Raw genomic sequence first — 20,720 nt, 5'->3', positions numbered from 1 at the left:
AGTGATCTTTATACTGTTCGACCTGCCACAGAACCCATACACAAGCTTCTCCAACTCTTCCGAAGTGAAGGCTGGGGCCCTGTCGCACATGCCATGGCAGGTTCCAGACACAGGTCACAGCAGCAGACGCAGTTGAGATATCGTCCTGTGGAAAGTCAGGAATCAAGTGAAGTGGTAGAAATAAAATGGAGGTCACGTCCGTGGCAGTGAACATTGTCACCGCCGGCGTTGCTCATCATTGGTTCCCATACTCCATGGAGGGCCATGTTAGCCAATGAGGAATTGCTCAGCTGTGCAGACAGCCTACCGCCATGACGCGAACGCTGGTGGAGTGAGGTCACTTCCACCTGTCCCTGCATACAGGACAGGCGGTAGACATTTTCTAATGCTATTACGCATTTACAGATTAGTAAGTGCGTCATTGTAGTCCAGTGTCCAACATACAAACATGCTCTGTGTACACTGCTGTAGTGTGTTCATGGTTTCTTTTGACACTCATTTTCTCCATATGGGTCCCTTAGGTACTAACCCCTGTGGAGGAATAGGAGGAGGCAAGCTCCGTGTACAGACCCCTCGTGGACTTGGCTACACTGGAGGACAGGCACATCATACTCACCTATCGTCTGGACAGTGCCACAATCACAGAGCTGTGTGCAAAATTGGAGCCTGATCTGCTACCTGCTATCCGTTGCACAACAATAATACCCTTCTTGTGCAGGTACTCTCAGTGCTCCATTTCCTGGCAACTGGCTGTTTCCAGGTGACAGTGGGCTTGGCTGCAGGAATGTCACAGCCAATGTTCTCTATTGTGCGTGCAAGGGTTTTGTCTGCCTTGCTCAAACACATGTGCAGCTACATCGCATTCCCCCAGGTAGATGATTTACCCACTGTGAAGGCTGAATTCTATGCAGTGGGACATATATCACATGTTATTGAGGCCATTGACGGGACCCATATTGCCTTAGTCCCCCCTAGGGCCAATGAACAAGTGTACAGGAATAGGAAGAGTTTCCACTCTCTCAATGTCCAGATGTGTGCCTTTCTGACCACTACATCTCCCACGTCGCTGCCAAGTATCCTGGGTCGGTGCATGATGCCTTTGTCCTGAGGAATAGCAGTGTCCCACGGCTGATGGCACACCTACAGAGGCACAGAGTGTGGCTTATAGGCGAGCCTTGAGTCCCTACCAATGTATGTCAGTGTATGCCTTCAGGAGTCATACCCCATGCCATTGTGCAGGACTAATGTGTGTCCCTCACTTCTTGCATGTGATTCCGGCTACCCAAACCTGTCCTGGCTCCTGACCCATGTTAGGAATCCAAGAACGGGGGCTGAGAATAGGTACAATGTTGCTCATGGGCTTAGCAGGACGATTGTTGAAAGGACCTTCGGGCTCCTGAAGGCTAGGTTCAGGTGCCTCCATCTGACAGCTGGATCCCTATGCTACTCCCCTGAGAAGGTCTACAGGATTGTTGTTGTGTGCTGCATGTTGCACAATTTGGCCCTCAGAGGGCATGTGCCCTATCTGCAGGAGGAGGGGGGTGACTGCACCTGTGGCAACAGTGGACACTGAGGATAGTGAGGAGGAGGAGGTGGACAACAGAACACGTATGATACTGCAGTACTTCCAATGATACTCAGGTAAGACTGTCGAACTAAACATTTCTCCATTTCAGTGTTGTGCTGTGTGGCTGTAGCATTATGCTAGTCATTATCTTTGCATCCCACCTGACTGTCACCTATGCCTTCTCTTATTGCAGATGTTGCTGTGGTTACAACAGTGTAATGCTGTGATGTGTACAGGCTGCTGAGACACATTTGTAGGATGGATCAACATATTACTTGACATTTACACAGGATCATGCAGTTCATAACAGTTCTTATACATTGTACATTACCTTCAGATAAAGCACTATTACTCAAGTTGTGTCCAAGGATGTTAACAAAAAATGTCTATACAATGCAAAGTGCAATAGAGTGGGGTGATGGTTGGGAATAGTCCAGTGTAGTGGGCCAGTCTGTTTGTGGCACAGACCCAGTATCCAAGGGGCCATAGGAAGAGGAGCATTTCCTGGCGGTGGTCTTGGTCTTGGCAACTGTCTCTGGTGTCTTTCTGGGTTGCAGGGACCCTTCGAGAGGTAGTTCACCTTCTGCAGGGGGAGGGGTGCTGGTGGCCTGTGGGTCCTGTGGCAGGGCCTCCTGTCCACTAGCTGCAGCAGATGTGGAGGCCTGGTCAGTACACTGGCTAGTGGAAGGGGCCCGCTGGTGTGCTATGTAGTCCCTCATGATGTTGGCCATATCATTCAGGACCCCTGCAGTGGAGACCATGGTGGTTGGTATTCAGGGCCTGCAGTACTTGCTTGATCTCCTGGTGGTGTTCCCCCTGCAGCCGCTGGTTCTCCTGCATGATGTTTATCACCTGACCCATCTTGTCCTGGGATTGTTGGTAAGCCCCAGGACAATAGTGAGTGCCTCCTGGGCAGTCGGTTTCCTGGGCCTGTCCTCCCCCTGGTGCACAGCTGTCTTCCGACCGTCCCTGGCCCCCTCTGCCTATGCCCCCTGAACGGTGTGCCCACTGCCACTGACCCCAGGACCCTCATTGTCTTGCCTGTGAGGTGTGGACTGGGGTCACTGTACAGGTGGGCACACTACTGATTGAAGTCTCCAGGGGACAGAGGACTGGAGACGTTAGGTTGCTGCTGTGGTGTTGGATTCTGACTATTTCCTCAACCATGACCCGCAACTCCTCATCGGTGAGGGTGTAATCTAAATTTGTTTCCAAGTCCTTCACAATAAGTCTCCGAGCCATCTCTACCTGATGCTCAGTTGTGTGCTACGCTGCAGGTTTGTTTCCCCCATCCCATCCCTTTTCAAAATTCTACTTGTGGTGACATTAATTGTGATAGGTATGGTTCACATTGCTGCGTGACCTGTAGATAGTCCCTTCCCCCTATGCATCAGTGCACACCTGGGTGAGGTAACTGCTCCTCCCTCCAATTCGAACCCTCCTCTTATGGTCTCTGCTGTTGCCTCTTGTCTGTGCTCCTCTGGGGCTCTCCTCGAGTGCTCTTTCTGCCCTCTCTTTTTGCTTTGCTCAGTGCTCTCCGTTGTACCCTCCTCTTTGTGCTGTCTTCAGTGGCTTTCTTTAAGTGGTCCTCAGGCCCTGAGGTAGTTAAAAATGGACTTTGAAACGGGTCCCTATCAGGCCCTATATTTATGTCCTTTACTGTCAAATAACACTGATCGATTTCTGATCAATTAATTTAAAAACATAATCAGTTCCTGTTTATATTTCACACGTTCTACTTTAGCTTACATTTTCTAGGAGTGTTAGCTGTTTCAGGGTGTTGTTTTTCTGTATTTTTTGTACCGCATATTACTCTTGTATAGTGCATACTTTGAACCAAGTCACCTCCAGATGTTTATATTGGGTTAGGATTAAGAGCTCTGGAGCGGAAGCTGAAGGCAGTGCGAGTTTCTCACAGTGCCTGTCAATGGGTCATAAAAATGTTCAAAATACATGGTCATCCAATCCTTGGCCTCTTTGCAGAATGCACAGGGCAATAGCCATATATTCTAGTCACAATTGTGATCCTGTGTGAATATGTGTCTGCAGGAGGTTCACAGTTGTCAAAATATTGACAAAAAGAAAGCAAAGAAAATACATTGCTTCAAGGTTAGTGGGTATGTTGTATGTTAGAGGGGTGGTGAGTTAAATGAGATGCAAGGAAATGACTTCAGGAGAGAGTGAAAAGTGGGTGCTGAAGAGGACAAAGATGAAGTGTAAGATACGCAGAGTTGGTGATAGAAAGGGTATACATGTCTAACAGAATGAACACAACAGGTGTGATTGGGACACTGAGCATCACTATCCCTTCACAGGCCTCAGTAAAATGTAATTAATAGTCTCACAATTTCCAAACAGAAACATTTTCAATATTAATTTACAACAAAATCTTTGTTGATACTCGTTTACCTTAAGCAGCTAACAACAAGTGACAAAGCCAATAGCCCTGGCGGATTTTAGGTGTATGTCAGTTATTATGGTATATGTATGGATGCAATAACAGAATGCATACTGATGAACTAAAATACTGGTTAGGAAGCAAACTGTGTGAACCACAGAAATTTAGATTATGTGTTAAGTCATTCCCTCAATTAAACAGACCACACCCCTTTTAAAGACCCCTACCTTTTGCATCCCACTTGAAACCCTGAATCCAGCGCTTCTATTGCTTCAGCAGTCTTCTTCTCAAGTGCTGTATGTTTCCCCTCCTCATCATGTTCTCTTCTGATACTGTCGGCTGCCCCCTTCCCTGCCTACTCTATTCTGTTACTCTCTTCCAGAGCTCCCCAATGCCCCCTCTTCTAAGTGTTCTATGCTGTTCTGTTCCAGTACTCTCTATTCTTGCTCTTTCCCACTGCTCTCTGTTGCACTTTCCTTTTTGTGGCCTCATCCAGTGGAATGGGCTGCCTTCACTTTTCCCTCTTTTTAGCACTTTCTTTGAACCCTACTCTTTATGCTCTCTTACAGTACTCTCTGCCACCCCTCCGTTTCATAGTTCTTCCGCTGCTTTCCGCTTCCCCCTTCTTATTGTGCTCTTCTGCAGTGCTCCCGGATAACACCTTCTCTTTGTGCCTTACTTCAGTTCTCCCTCCTCCTATTAGTGGTCTTTTCAGGTGTTCTCCCCAGGAGCATACTCTGTAGTCTACACACCATGATAGAGATTTTGTGGCCACTTTCCTCTGCGCCTCTGCGTGGAGATGTAGGGAAATCAGTTGGGAAATATTAGCAACAGGCCACTCTTGATAATGCATCCAACTCCACTGTCAGCTTCTGGGGCGCTCATTTATGAAAATTGGCAGATTAGGAGGCCTAGACACAAGGAGAATAAGATTTCAAACAGTTTGGCAAACTAGTCAAACTGAGCCTGCAATGTTGTAGTGCAAATTCCAAGAGCTATAACTATCACACTTAGGCATATTTGGTAAACAGCTGTTGAAACTGGTTGCTGGCTCCCACAGGGTTGTACCCAATGGCTTCCAGAATAGTTTTTTAAATCTCATATTTACAGATGGTTATAAATTCTCCCATTCTTGGGAAAATATGAGAGTAGAGAAGTAAGTTCAAACAGTGATTGACAAAGAACACACAATATGCCCATATGGGAGGGTGGGGTTATAATCCATTTCTCCAGGTTCCACAGTTTTCACCCAGCCTACTAGACCCCAACCTATGTGTGGTAGCTCCGATGGCACACTGAAGAGACTGTCTTGCTCAGGTAAATGCTGCTATATTAGGGGCTGTGTCCACATTACTGTTATTTTTATTACCAGCATATTTTGGTAAATGTAAATCTAGTATTTAGATGTTGAGTTTCCCATTTCCACAGCTAAAATGTATCCGCTGGACCACATCTAGCAGTGGTGCCACACCAAACGAGTGAATTGCCTACTTTGTTGAAGTGGGTCCTATTGTTTTTTTTTGCATTCATTACATGAATTGACCCTGTTTCAAAGACCTCAAAGTTTGCAGAAAAGAAGAATAATTACATGAATGGATAATGAAAACTGGGTGCATTTCTTTGGGCACTGGGGCAGCAAATGGCAGTGGGGCAGTATCAATGGTGAATATTGTTGCTTTCTATTGTTGTCCCAGAAACAAGACTCTATTTTATTCCAAGGGATCAAGAAAGGAAGGGTGAAAAGCTCTGGCATCTCCAGGGAAGTAATGATAAAAACTTGATCATTTGAACCAACTCATTTTATCAACACATACAGAATAGAAGAAAGTCTGATACGGCAATCGGAATCAAATCAGAAGCACTAATTGTAGCATTTAATAGCTCACATAGTCTTGCATAGTGAATTGTCATGTCTTTTGCATATGTAGTTTCGGTGCAGCACACAGAAAACGGGGAATATTGCCTCCTTAAAACACCAAATTCAGATTATTTTAGGTTCTTGGATCCAACCAGTGGAATGCTTATCCACTGATCACCAGATTAGCCATTCAGCATAGTACTTTAAATTTAAACTATAAACAAGTCTACAAAGATCAAGTGGTTTCCATTGAATGGCCTCATATATGTTGGAGCATAAATTTTAGTAATGCTTTTAGCGCCCTAGACATTAGCAAAAGGTGACGATTTATGTCTCATGTTTGACAGCCTAACATAGAAAGCTGCACTGACATGTATATTTAATATGCTTTTGTTTTCATTTGTTAGTGGTCACAATTGTCCCTTCCTCATTAAACAATGTGTTAGTGGAATAAAAATTATGTTAAAGTATAATTTATACTCTAGACTAATTACTAGTATTAAAATGAATTTTAATTTTTAATGTTTAATGTGTGATATATGAGTTTAAAGGTACGTGCAGGAAGGTAACAATTGCACTTCTCTGCCACATTTACTGAAATGTACTGACAAAGTTATTTAAAGTAAAATGTATGGCTCATACTAATGAAATATTAACATTGGTGAGTTTATAAATTTGTATTTTTACATGTTTTATTGAATTGCAATAATTAACTGTAATGCAACTGAGTTTTCTTATGTTAGCTTAAATGAGGCCTGCAGAGCTCGGATTTTGTAATCATGTCAAAGTGATGAATCAGTGTTCTTTCTAACGCAAGTTTTTCTCTAGGTTTTGTTCTCATGAGAAACTTTGCAAGTAGCAATAGGTTAATTGTCCAATTGCACAGAGACTTTTAGTTTAGTGACCTTGAGAGGAACATCCTGGCCTGTGGACTTAAGGTGAAATAAAATGTTGCTACTACGGTACGGATTCACATGGATAGAAGATTGTTTTCAAGGAAAGTCTGAGAATTTGATGGACTGTTGCAACTTTGGAATCACTTGTTGTTGATGATTGGATGATGCCCCTCTAGCGTGACCTGTGTTTTATGTTGGGGCCGGACTTTGAAAGTTTAGATCAGATCCTTAGACCCTCATCAGACTTTCGGTCAGTTCTCTCTCTGCACCTTTCCTGATGTTTTGCTGATGAAGAATCCTTGAATGCTGTTCCTTGGAGAGGTATACTTCTCTCACCTGACTGCCATTTCTCCTTGACGTGTCCCTTTTTCTAGAATAGAATGTACCATGCTGACACTCACTCTTATTTTTCTAGCTAGTATTCTGTAATGCAAGAGATATTCTTTTTCAAATTATTTTTGTCTCCTTTTGCATTTTTGCCCATATGTGTCTGTACCCACACATGCATTTCCTAATTTAATTAGCTGTAGGGCAACCAGTGTCCAGCACAAAATGCCATACTCTGCTTAATTAAACTTGACAATTGTTGATAGAATCTGACCTGAGCTATATTTCAGTATCTAAAATAATTTCATTAATGATATGCATGCTTCTTATTGAATGCCTATTTGCGTTTATGCTAATTTGTTTGCACTTGTTTCGCCACTTTGGGCAGCCTAGGGTGCTTATAAACCTTTATAATTTGATTTTACACAATCTTTCTGACACTAACTTTGTGGTTGTAAAATAAAGCTTTGAACTTTATTCCTGACTGGAGTTTTCTTTCGGTGGCCACATGGTGGTCATGGTACGTAAATTGTTGAGGTGGTGTTGATGTAAATTTGTGAATGGTTCACCACACTTCTTCCTGGGTCAAAAAGTCTGTCAACCTCGGTGAAGCGTTTGATTCCAGCAAAGGATGAAAACAAGTTTGCACATACACTGAGCTTTATTTTCTGTTGTGATTTCATATACTCTCCTTTCATGTGCACGCCCGTGTGCTCAGTTCTTGGTCTCAAAAAGGCTCACCTTACTTTTCCTGCTATATTTTTGTTGGTTTATGGACTCTACACTACCTCCACAGTTGTCCACTGTACCGCACGTCTACAGGATTCTCTTAAACACCGCTATTTGCTGCTCTGATAAATTCTAGCAGTGTTTCTGAAATAATAACTTATTTTAGCGTGTCGTCTGCTATTCATGTTTCTAATGCTGTATTGATTAACTATCCTATCATTTCCTTTCGTTACTTCACATATTGAGCGCATTCTATAAAGAAGTCCTACAGGTGGTTTGGTTTACCGCTTTCACAGTTTTCCCTCCTCTGTCGGACGAATTTCTAATTTATAAGTGGGCGGAGTAACCTTATCTCCGAATGTAAGGGATTGGCTGGGGCCTGTGCTTCTTATGACGTCATGACGCGTGCGTGACCCGTGGCCCTGCCCCCGTCCATCATGGCGGCGCTCGTTCGGGTGCAGTAGGAGCAGCAGTAAAGGAGCAGCTCCCGGGTCCAGGTGAGGCTTTGGAAAGACTGTGACAGGTGGCCGCACTGCCGGGCGCAAAGCTCTCTTGCCGCTTTGGAGATAGGGGGCCTTTGGGCTGGGAGCACCAACTATGTCCCTGGGAAAGAGGTGACGAGGCAGGGGGCAGCGGGTGCTGGCCTCTCCTGGCAGCACAAGCACGTTGCCGCACGGGGGCAGCAGCCACCCCCACCCAAGGCACAGCTGACCTCCCAATTCAGGGCAAGGGCAGCGGCTCTGGGAGTGCTTCTGCTGTGTGACCTGCAGCTGTCCATGGCATGGGTTTCATAGTTGCGCAGAGGTCACACTGTGTATATTGCAAGACTGCTTTAAGATTCTGCGTTTGCAAACTCTGTTCTATGCCGTATCTAAAGCACGTACTGGTGCCACTGTTCTGATTCTACTACATGCATTGCCCTTTGTCATGGAGCTAAATGGCGTGCTGCTTGCGATTCTCTACTATGCCCACTGCTTAGCTGCGCTGTATTGTATCCCACGGTTGTGTAACCTGGCCTCTGTACTGTCTGTGTGTGGTGCCACCGTATAGTGCCCTCTGTTTGTGCTGTTCAGTCTCTGTTAATTGGTATAAAGTATGTACCGCTTTGTGTAGCTGCTGTATTGTGTCCTATACATAGGCAACTTGGCCTCTGCACTTTCTACTGCTTGTGCTGTCCTATCTCTGTAATCGATCTAAAGGGTGCACGTTTGTGCTGTGTCTACTGCTTTGCTGCTCTGTATTGTATTCTGTGCTTGTGCAACCTGAACTCTACTGTCTACCAGTTGTGCTGCCACTGCATAGTGTGCTCTGGGAGTGCTTTTCTGCCTCTGTGAATAAGTACGCTGTGCTGCTCCAGTACTGTGCCTTCTGTTTGTGCTACATTGTATCCTCTGCATATGGAACCTAGCCGCTGTACTGTGTCTGCTGTTTGTGCTGCACTTTCTCTGTAGTAGATCCAAAGCGTGTAGTGCGGGTACCACCTTTGTTCCCTTGGTATTCTACTGTGCTCGTGCAATCGCACCCCTGTACGTGTGTGCTTCATATGCAAACTCGCCTCGGCACTGTCTGCTGCATGTACACATCTGCTGCTTCTGAATGAGTGTGATGCACGTGCTGCCTTTGTACCGTATTAACTGCTTGTCCCGTCCCTCCTGAGTCTGCGTCGCCTGCGGCTTGTACTTCTTCTGTACTGGGCACTGCACGTTCAGTCCTCGTTCTGCCTCTGTACTGGGCACTGCACGTTCAGTCCTCACTCTACCTCCGCCAGAGCACTGTACGCGTAGCCCTCGCTCTGCCCATGTACTGAGTACTTTACGGCACGTGCAGCCCTAGCGCTAGACTGAGCTTACTTACAAGCGCAGCAGCGCCTCTCCAGTGAGTATATTTTGTGAATGGGGCGCGCGTGCCTGTGGAGCACGTGTGCATTGAGGTCACCGACTCATGCTCAGCTTCTGAACTGAGGAGTTCTGTGGTTGGCAGAAGCAACGTGTGAACTAATACCATGTCTTAATACACGTGAGCATTCATGCCCTTACCCGCGTACAGAAGATCCAGTATTCTTTTCACTTGTTTTGGATGAGGGCGCCGGTTTATCTCCATCGCCTGTGTACAGTGGACACATCTGTGCCAAGGGCAGTGGGCGCTTATACTTAGCTGAATTCATAATAGCGCTATACTTTGTCTACATCTCTGACTTTAGTGTAGCAGCACGAAGTGGTTTTTATGCTAAAGACAATTGGTACACGCCCGTCAGTATCGGAATACAAGGGACAGCTCAAGCCCAGGCAACTATGCGTCTATTCCAGGAATAGCTGATGCAACCGTGACTCAGTACTGCAAGTCCGGCCTGGTTTAGCGTGTTGACTCTTTTTCTAATATATGAAAAAAAGCGTACCTCCTCCATAGATTTTTTTTTTTTAGGTCTGCCGTTAGCCAAGACCTTTCACTAAAATTGGGTGTATGAAATACTTAAAGGGGCTTTTAGCTAGCTGTCGCCGGCTGTTGGTCCATTGTTGTTGTCGTTCACATTTTGCTTCTGCCAACTACAGAATACAGCATGGGGCAGTGGGTGATCTGCTTCACCCACTGGCTAACTTCACTTTGAGTAGCTGCGTTTTGCTGCTTCACAAGTAGCAAATCTACACAGATGGTATTTCCCTTAAGTGCCAGGCGGTTTTTGGTTTTGATTTATTGCTAGTTTAGTGTTGCCTTTGTGTTTAGAGCCCGATGTGACGGCAGGACAATTTTAATGTGTATAGAGCACATTACAGCTGTTTTTTGCTAATGCTGTTGTAAATTCCTTTTGGAGGGGCCTGTGTTTGAGTGGTGCTATATCATGGCATACCAGATTGTGTCCTTTTGAAATTGTTTTTTATGAATTTATTTTTTACTGTACACGCAATTAAGTAAATTTATAATTGCACTCCCGTATGTATGTTTTGCCTCTATTGTCCCTCCCAGATTCTTTATACTGCTTCTAGCTTTTTAACCTGTGGTGGGGATGTTGCATCCTGGTTTGGTGTCTGAGTGAATGATGATATGAAGCTGGGGAATGTAGATTGAGCCAATGTTCTGTATGCTCTGCCGTTGGAGGGTTTGGACTGAGACGTTAGATGGGGCGATCGCAAGGAGGCAGTTATTTGGAGGAGTGGGTATTCAACCACTCAATATGAAAACAAGCTTTTTATATTACAGCCTAATGGAGGTCGTTGTTTTACAGCAGTGTAGTGGACTTGTAGTAATCACATACTACTGTAATATAAACGAGATACTGATGGAGAAGGAAGAAAATCTGGGCAAGACATTTGCAAACTTGTTGCCTATATCTTTTTTCTGCTATACCTCTTGCAGTGATACTATCAATGTCCCAAAACTAGAGGTAGGGAAGCATTGCTTAAACATGTTTACACTATTCCTTATTTCTTATGCATATATGCTTGTTAAGGTAGTATGGTGGTTTTATGCTGTTGGCAATGCTGCATTTTGCTTTTTTTCCTGGAGGTTGTTGGCTGACTTAGAGTGGAGTCTCCATTATCGCCTCGGAAACCTTATGCAGAGGAAACGAAAATATTGATTCAGCAGCTGCACTTTTTTCATGTTAATATAACTCTCTTTTCGATTCTGGTGTACATATATTAATTCAACCTAGCAAAAGCTTCTAGTTTAGTAGGCTGGGCTGCACACAGGAGAGCTACTCGCAGGTACCTGGAGAGCTACCAGTAGCTCTTCTAGCATCTTCCAAGACTGATATGACCCCAAACATATTTGTGACCAAAGCGAGGCAATGCACTGTGCTCAAAATAACATTTGAGCCTATAAGCAGTGTTTTCCTAAAGGAGAAAGATCAGGCAGTCTCAGCTATATTTGTAAACTTGTTTCAGTTTTCTTACTTTAGGCATGCATTCAGGTTCTTCTCAATAAGACAAAGGCATCAAACAGAATGATGTCCTTTTACAGCAACATTGTGCAGGGATTCTGTCAACATTTTTACCAAGCACAGAATGTTTTAAATATCCCAAAACACCCCACATCGGTGAATTCAAGTTCCTCCCCCGCAAAACAACAGGACTGCAAAATAACTGATTTCAAGTCAAGGTACTTGTGTCCACTTACCTGGATACCAGAGTTTAGAGGTTGGCGGTAAGGAGCAGAGCTAGACTAGAAACCAAAAAAAATCAATCATGGCAAAATAATGTAGACTTGCCCCACACTGCTGAAGACTGTTATTAGAACTCAGCTATGGGGTATAGCTGCTGTTGGAAGCACATCCATCTTTTTAACCAAACCCCAAGCCTGTATTACACTTTAAAAATGCTAGAACAACATAATGTCCAGTCTGACTCTGCAAGTAGCCACTTGATGCATTTTAGTAGGAGATCCAAATAGTCTCCGAAGTGTCAAATGGGGCAATACCTGTGCTTTAAATGAACTGATCGAACTGCAGGTTACTAGTAGCTACCAAACACTAGGGGGGTCAGTATTACTTGTAAGGCTCCTTGAGGTCTACCTTTTTTTTTTTTTTTTGGTATGTGGGGTACTCATTCGTACTTAATGGTAATTTGGATCGTCAGAGTCACGATTATGGTCTAGTCACGTCTTTAAACTATAATTTCTGGAAGCTTAAGGTGTGGCCTGTGCTGGGCGGCTGCGTGGTGGAGGTGGGCCTTGGACGGGGCGGCGGTGAGGACGGCGCTCCCTGTGCAGGGATTCTGCCGCAGTGCTGCTGAGATCATCGCTGGGGCATACCTGGAGGCTGCCACGAGGAGGTGAGGAGGGAGGCCCGGCTGATGGTGCTGCAGTGGAGCGCAGGGGACCAGGCCTGTGTCGGGCTGCTGCATGCGGAGAGACGGCTGAGGAGGCCCGCAGGGGGCATGGAGAGAGGCACTGTTGACATGACCCTACCGTAGTGGTGTGGCTGCCTGCGGTGCGCATTGGGCGGGGGTTGGCTCCAACGGGAGTGACGTGTCGGGTGACTTGGGCCCGGAAGAGGGGCACTACGGAAGGCGGACAGGGGACCTGAAGGTCTGAAAGCCAAAGTGCAGAGCCATAAAACAGAGAAAACCAGCGCATAATACTTGTCAGGCTGGCTGAGTGCACCTGCCATGCATGCGGTGGATGGTGGGGGTGCTCACTGCTGGCGGGACGGTGCCGGGCCATAAACCGGAGAGAAGGCAGTGCATAGTAGTTTGTTGTCCCAGTTGAGTGTGGCTGCCGAGCCAGGAGGTGTATTCCGTACTGGCAATCGAGGCGCATGGACATTTAAGAATGGCGTCCCAAAAGCAGAGCAAAAAAGAGGGCTCCCTTAAAGACCTCTTCGCTAAAACTCCTGCCAAAAAAACAGCGCACATAGGACCGCCAGAAGCCGGGTGTGGAGATGCTGTGGAGCCTGGACTGACGAAGCAGAGAGCATTCATGGAGCATTCATGGAGCAACTTTTCGAGTCCTTACGTGATGATCTTGCAACACTGAAGCAGGAGATAGCCGACATTAAAGACCTGAGAAGGGAGGTGCTTGACCTGGGCCAGCGTGTGGACACAGTGGAACAAGCCCAGGACGCAAGAGAGGAGGAACTAGACTGTCACAGGAGAGAACTCCCTGCCCTCCAAGACAAGAATCAAGAACTGCAATACCAGATAGAGGACCTGGAAAATAGATCACGCCGCTCCAACATTCGGATCAAGGGGGTTTCCGACACAGGCAATAGTGGGACCACTGGAAGACTTTGAGGTGCGCCTATTTTGTCACGTGGCACCGGCCCTGAAAGAGCAGAATATTCTACTCGACAGGACACATAGGGCCGGCAGGCCCGCTCAGGCTCCAGGGCAGGCTCAAGATCTACTAACCTGTCTACTCTAATATAAGCAGAGAGAGGACATCATGGCGGTAGTCCGTGACACCACAATCATTGAGTTCAAAGGCCACCGGGTTGTTTTATACCAAGATCTCTCCATGCTGACACTAAAGCGGCGTAGAGTGCTCAAGCCAGCGACGGACCTTCTCAGGGAGGAAGGTATCAAATATCAATGGGGCCATCCCTTTGGGCTGCTTTTCACCTGGCACAATGAACTCCGCAGCATTCACACCCTGTAAGAGGCTCAGAGGCTGGAGGGGATGTCATGGAGTCTGGAGGAGCGGGCCCAGAAGGCAGCCTCGCCGGCCCAGCGGCGAGGCTCTGACAAGGGTCAACTGAAGTCAGCTGGCCGTCGACGCACGGCCTGTAAACCCTCAACGGGCGAAAGTCAAAAGGAGAAGGCAGCACTAATTAGAAGTCTCCACAGTCAGGATGGTGTGTCCGAAATAGACTCGGACCACTGAATGGAATTCTGCCCCCTGTGCTGTGCCGTGTCTCTCTCTGAGATGGGGACTTCCGAAAGACCTCAATGAGCGCCCATCAGGTGCTGCACCTACTGTTATGAAAAGTGATACCTGGTTGGGGGAGCTCCACCTCCATGGGGTGACAGCGGAACTTTTGTTGGATCGATGTGTAGATGCAGACCCCCAAATGATGGTGATTACTGTTCCCAGGCTGGGAACGCTGTTGCGAGTTTACCCTAACTTAAATGTTTGCAATTCTCTATTTCCCCTCCCCCAATACTACCCCTGAGGGGCTGTTTGCTTCCTACCCCTTGTTTATGGTATCTGCAGGGGGAATTTATGATGCACTCAACACAGTGGGACAATCTGTAACACATTGTCATATTACAGTTGTCAGATGATAACCATATTTAGCCTCAACGTGAAAGGCCTTAACGCCCCGGTAAAGAGACCGGCTCTCCTTCTGCAGCTTAGACTTACAATGTCATATCTGTTTATTGCAAGAGACGTGTTTACTCCAACAAGACTGGAAGAAGATGAGGTCACAATGGTTCGACCAGCAGTTTCACTCTTCAGATTCTGTATGGCAGGTGGGTATGGCGATCCTGCTGGCCACAAATTTCACGGGGAGGGTGACTCTCTAGTTCAGGCTGAGATCCCTGGCCGGCTCCTCTCGCTGCAGTTTGACATGCAGGGGCACCATATGATGATCGCTAACATATACAGACCAAATGACCACCACAAACGCTTTTTCAGAGACGCACTGGGTAGGGTCCTGGAGACACCTGACGAGGATATTGTATTGGGTGGAGACTTTAACTTAGCACCAGATCCACAATTGGACAGGTCTACCCAGAGATACAGCCAGGCGAGCGCATTCACCAAAGGGTTTCCGGGACTGGCTTGGGGAGGGGGCGGGACTGACGGACATTTGGCGACCCCACCCATCAGACAATGAGTACTCCTTCTTTTCCGCTGCTCACCAAACATATGCCCGTATAGACCTCTTTCTCACCTCACCACGTATCACTGCCTTACCTACCAGCACGACTATCGGGGTGGCATCAATCTCAGACCATTTCCCCACTCCTGCTTACACTTACGTTACCTGCCCATAAACCATGCAGACGGCAATGGCGTCTCAACACGCAACTCTTAACATATGAGGATACGTTGACGGAAATTAGAGATGCCGTTAGCAACTTCCTGGCGGGGAACGACGTTCCTGAATCCAATATTGCAACCCTTTGGGAGACCCTTAAAGCAGTCGTTCGAGGCAGTTAGAGGGGGACATACGGGCGTTGGAAGAGACACATAGACAATCTGGGTCCCTGGCAGCGAGAAGACCGCTCACCACTCAGCGAAAGCAGTTATGGCTTTAGATGAGGACAAAGCAGCATATGCCCTACTCTGCATGAAACAAAAGTTTTACACTGGCGGAAATAAGGCAGGACGACTGCTGGCGCATAGACTCCATACACAGGCCACAGAACGCCGAGTGGCGGAGCACAGGCTGCCTGACGATACCCTGTCCTGTCAGGATGAGTTGATCAGCCTCCAATTCAAGCGATTTCTACTCAGACTTATACTCCGGGGAAGTTGGCCCTAAGGAAATAGAGGAGTATCTTGATACCGCACCATTGATGCGGAGAAGGCATTTGATTGTGTACACTGGCAATACCGCCATACGGTCTTAGCGAGGACGGGGGCTGGGCCCTAGATTCCGGGGGTGGATCGGGTGCAGCTATGACACACCTGTTGCGGTGAACGGAAGCCTGTCCCAACAGGTTCCCCATCCAGCGGGGCACTCAGCAGGGTTGCCCCCTCTCACCCCTGTTATTCGTGTTGTACATAGACCCTCTTGCTGAGCGTATACGGCAGCATCCGAACATCTCCGGAGTGCCAGTGGATGGTGAGAGCATAAAATAGCCCTTTATGCAGACAATATGCTCCTTCACTTGACTCAGCCCAGGGCCTCTCTCCATGGTGTCATGGCGGAACTGTCTGCTTTCGGCACTTTATCTGGGTTTAAAATCAATCTCACTATATCCTCTATATTGAATCTCACCACTCTGGAGACGGAGAGGGTCGCGCTGGAGGCTGCCTTCCCTGTCCCGTGGACTGCACAGGGGATCGCGTATCTGGGCCTGCGGATCCTCCTCACAATAGCAGCTACAATAGACAGTAACTATAACCAGATCCTTGACGCTGCCCGTTTCGACTTAGCCAAATGGATGTCATACAGCCTCTCCTTGCTAGGACGGCTTGCAGCTGTAAAAATGACATTTCTGCCCAAGATACTCTATCTCATGCAAACTCTGCCTCTGCAGCCCCCACCTACTCTCCTTGACAAAATGCAAACACTTATTTGGGGTTTCGTATGGGGCGGAAGGAGGGCCAGAATGTCAAGGCCTCAGGCATACCTACCCCAATCTGAAGGTGGGCTGGGTGTTCCGCATCTACTGAGTTACTACCAAGCTGCGCTACATGATCGAACGGCAGCGGCCCATGACAGAAAAATACTGGTGCTTCATAGACCAGCCGGTGGCGGGGATCCATATCTGGAAGGTGCCCTGGCTGCCGCGAGAGTATAGACCTCCTGGGGTATATGTCTCACCGATTTTGAGGGCTACCTTAAACCATGGGACAAGGTACAGGTTGCTAAGGGGCTTTCTACACCGACGTCCCTGCAAACGCTGATCATCGGCAACCCAGACTTTCCTCCTGCCCTTGATGAACTCGCCTTCCTTCCCTGACAGGACGCAAACTGTAAGCAGATCGGTGATCTCGTTGACAAGGATGTAGTATTGGACTTTTCCACCATCCAGGAGGGGTACGGTTTGCCGTCTTCTGCATATTGGCAATATATGGCCATCCACCACTGGGTGACCTCGTTCAAGATATGTCCACATGCCGGTCGACCTCTCACGAGATATGAGCGATGGCTATTGACTAAAGAAAGAAATAAGCAGCTTCTGTCTGACATCTACTCGTTCCTGATCTCACCGCCCACACTCTCCGAGACACCAGCAAGGCGTAGGTGGGAGAGGGAATGTGAGCGCGGTTTTACGGATCAAGAGTGGTGGGATGTACTTTACTGTGCACGGGTTACAGCACAGGTCACGAGTACCAACGAAATGTTCTTGAAAATAGCCCACTACATGTACTACACACCCGCACGGGTGGCCCAGTGGAAGGCACTGTGAGATGACCAGTGTTGGCGCAGGTGCAGGCAAAGAGACTCACTCACATATTATGGCATTGCCTAGGGATAGCCTCCCTCTGGCAATCCGTTCTTGATGCAATAGATGGCATGCATAACACAGCTATCCCGTGCTTTCCAAGTTACGTTTTGCTGAGCCTTCCCAATCATCAATCATATCCACTCCGCACACCTAAGGGGAGAGCAATTACCCTGGCATTAGGGGCTGCTTAATCGCATCTGCTCTCTCTCTGGGCCACCGCAACCGTTCCCACAGATAACGTCCGGCTACACCGGCTATGGGAAACTATGGGCATGGAAAAGCTAACAGCTGTAGTGACCGGCTCACTGCCCCTCTTTGACAAAACCTGGGCACCATGCATTCAGTACCTTTCGGACGTGTTTCGAGAATTAACCTGCCCTTCCTTTCTGCGCATTCTACGTCTAACGGACACTGCTCAGGGTGCTCGCAATCAGACTTACTAATGAGATCTAGGCCTGTCCCACACACCCTGCAAGACTGGATTCGGTACATCATACAGGGTCCCTTTAGTGATATTGGCTAAGCACCCCTTCTCTCTTTACCTCCCCCCCCACCTCATGTTAACTGTTTTCCCCCACCGACCTGTGGTTGTAGGTGGATGCTTGTACTGTTTCTACATAAAACTCCTAATGAAAGGTCCCTTAAAGAGTCTGTGTGTGTGTGTTTTTTTTTTTTTTTAAATGTCATGTATTGATTTCCCTTGAAGAACTGCTTAGTGCACATGTTTTCGGCTAGATTCTTTGACTATTATGTTATAAAATGCATATCTTGGCACCATCTATTTGGACTCTTCTCAGGGTGTCATTTATATAAATCTTCTTCCTAGGAAGGATGAGGATTGCTTGCATTGATCGCTTAACTCACACCTGAGGTGATAATGGAGTTCTACTAGAGCATTTGATTGCTATTCTCTTCATGAAAAGAAAGTATCAGCACTGAGAGACGTACCATTTTATAAAACTGGTTAATAGTCTGTCCTTTTGTGATTCCAGTTTGTGCTATTATCTGCTCTTGTAATGCTGCCAAACCTTCATCACTTCCCTTCCTTTTGCCTGCATTATGGACTGGGGGTAAATCTGCGTTGGGACAAAACAGGCAGTATTGAAGGTGGCACAACTTCAAGATCAAATCTCCTAAACATCGCCTGACATTTCAGGCTGTATCCTGGCTTTCGGTAAGACCGGCTTTGAGGCTGCTATGTCTTATGGCCTTCTGCATCCTGCTGATGAAGTATGTTTGATGGCACTTGAGGACTGTGCAGTGGGATCTGAAGTCCCAGTGGGTGCAGCATTGGGGAAATCTCATTGACCTGTTCACAGATATCGGCGGGGATTGTACAAGATCTGCCACGGTGGTTGTAAAACCGTGATTCGGTCACTGGCAGACCCCCCTCCTTTGCACATCCAGAGCTGAAGTGTCACTTCTAAGTTGAGGCGGCTATCTGGGATAGTTGGAGCTCAGAGGACTCTTGTCTCTGGCTGAATCTCTGCTCTAAATACTGCCTGAAGATTGAGTGGTTGCAGTTGAGTGTTTGATCTCCCTCCTTAGGTCCATGATGTCATTTTGGCGGCCAGATGTCCTTCCACCAAGACAGTATACACCTGCCTTTGGGATTAATTTATATTTCGGTGTTCCATATGCCAGATAACTCCTCTTTCTGTGCCCTTGTTGGATGATGTGTTGCTTGTTCTTTCGTTAGTCTGGAAAGACCTTGCCCTGGGCACTGAATCAGGGATACTGAATCAGGGATGTGGAATTCCTATCGCCCGACGCCCGGGACATCCTATTTGGGGTCAAGGGCTACAAGTTTTTATGTTTACTTTGTCCTTGGGACAAGTAGGCCCAACCCCCTGCAGGACAAACCCTTTGGCTGCCTGATTACAGAGAGTGGAACTCTCTGCAGTTGAGTTAATGTGTTTCCAAAAGATAATGCTGTTCGAACTTGTATTTATGGTTCATTATTTGAAAGTCTTCATTATTAGGGTGAGTGCTGTAAATAAATGTTTTAAGGTCACACTTCACTACTGACGTTGGTTCCAGTACAAAAAAAGAAAAAACGTGTATACACATGTTTGAAAAGTTTAGGCTGAGGCTAAGTTTAATGCTCCCAGAATGCTCTCTGATTATATGCAAATGAAGTGTCATTTAGTAAAATGTGTTGATGCATGCTAGTATTTCCCAAAAATATTTCTAATGGAAAATCAGTGTAACCATTTTCAACACGATTATGGGAAGCATGAAAATAAACAAACACTGACAAAGCCAACTGATCTGACATATTTTTATAAGTCTTTTAGTTTCTTGTTTTGACATGGCTTTTGTAACACTTTATTGTTGTGGGAACTACCAGGCCCTCAACATTGTAACAAACACTGGCAAACCCCCCCCCCAAAAAAGTTTTTGAACTCTCTAAAAGCACACCAGCGGCATAACAAAGGCCCCGCAGCCGCCCTCCAGGGGGCCCCTTCAGCACAGCACCTGCCCTGAGTGAGTCTGGAGAGGGGGCTCCTCCATGTTCTTTACAAAGGGGCACCCTCCAGTTTAGTTACGTCACTGATTGCCACTGTAGTTCCTGACACTGAACAAAACTACTTTGTGTGGCAATATGCTCCTTGTGGAAGAGAAGAATGCGATCACTCACAGTAAAGCCAGCCGAAAGAGAGAGAAATAGAAGTTTAATAAAAACAATGTCTTTGTTAACACCAGACCTAATTAGGGACCAAGACCCACATGTAGGTAGCTTTTTGCATGTCGCAAACAGCGACTTTCGCTGTTTGCGACATGCAAAAAGCACACTGCGATGCACAAACCCAGTTTTGCGATTCGGTAACCTGGTTACCGAATCGCAAAACGGGTTTGCGACTCGCAATTAGTAAGGGGTGTTCCCTTCCTAATTGCGACTCGCAGTGCAATGTGGGATTGTTTTGTGACCGCGGGCGCAAACCAATCGCAGTTTGCACCCATTTCAAATGGGTGCTAACACTTTCGCAAAAGGGAAGGGATCCACATGGGACCCCTTCCCCATTGTGAATGTCACTGTAAACATTTTTTCAGAGCAGGCAGTGGTCCTGTGGACCACTGTCTGCTCTGAAAAAATGAAACGAAAACGTTTCATTTTTCATTTTTGTTATGCATCTCGTTTTCCTTTAAGGAAAACGGGCTGCATTACAAAAAAAAAACTGCTTTATTGAAAAGCAGTCACAGACATGGTGGTCTGCTGTCTCCAGCAGGCCACCATCCCTGTGAGGGCCGCCATTCGCGAGGGGGTCGCAAATTGCGACCCACCTCATGATTATTCATGAGGTGGGCATTTGCGAAGCCCTTGCGAATCACAGATGGTGTCAGGGACACCATCCTACAGTCGGATTGGCGACTCGCAATTTGC

The 20,720-nt window shown here is 46.8% G+C and overlaps 1 protein-coding gene across 1 annotated transcript in view; it reads left to right on the top strand.

Annotated features, from left to right (window-relative positions):
* The first annotated feature begins 8,143 nt into the window (after nucleotides 1-8,143).
* BCL2L13 (BCL2 like 13) overlaps nucleotides 8,144-20,720 on the top strand; it is a 279,452-nt gene continuing 266,875 nt past the window's right edge. The window contains exon 1 of the mRNA XM_069228057.1: nucleotides 8,144-8,272. The gene's annotated coding sequence lies outside the window, so the exon portion shown is untranslated. The remainder of the gene's footprint in view (nucleotides 8,273-20,720) is intronic.

Source organism: Pleurodeles waltl, chromosome 4_1, assembly GCF_031143425.1.
Source record: "Pleurodeles waltl isolate 20211129_DDA chromosome 4_1, aPleWal1.hap1.20221129, whole genome shotgun sequence".
NCBI classification, from domain to species: Eukaryota; Metazoa; Chordata; class Amphibia; order Caudata; family Salamandridae; genus Pleurodeles; species Pleurodeles waltl.
The sequence above is the reverse complement of the archived record's forward strand: the minus strand, read 5'-3'. Positions and strand labels throughout refer to the sequence as shown.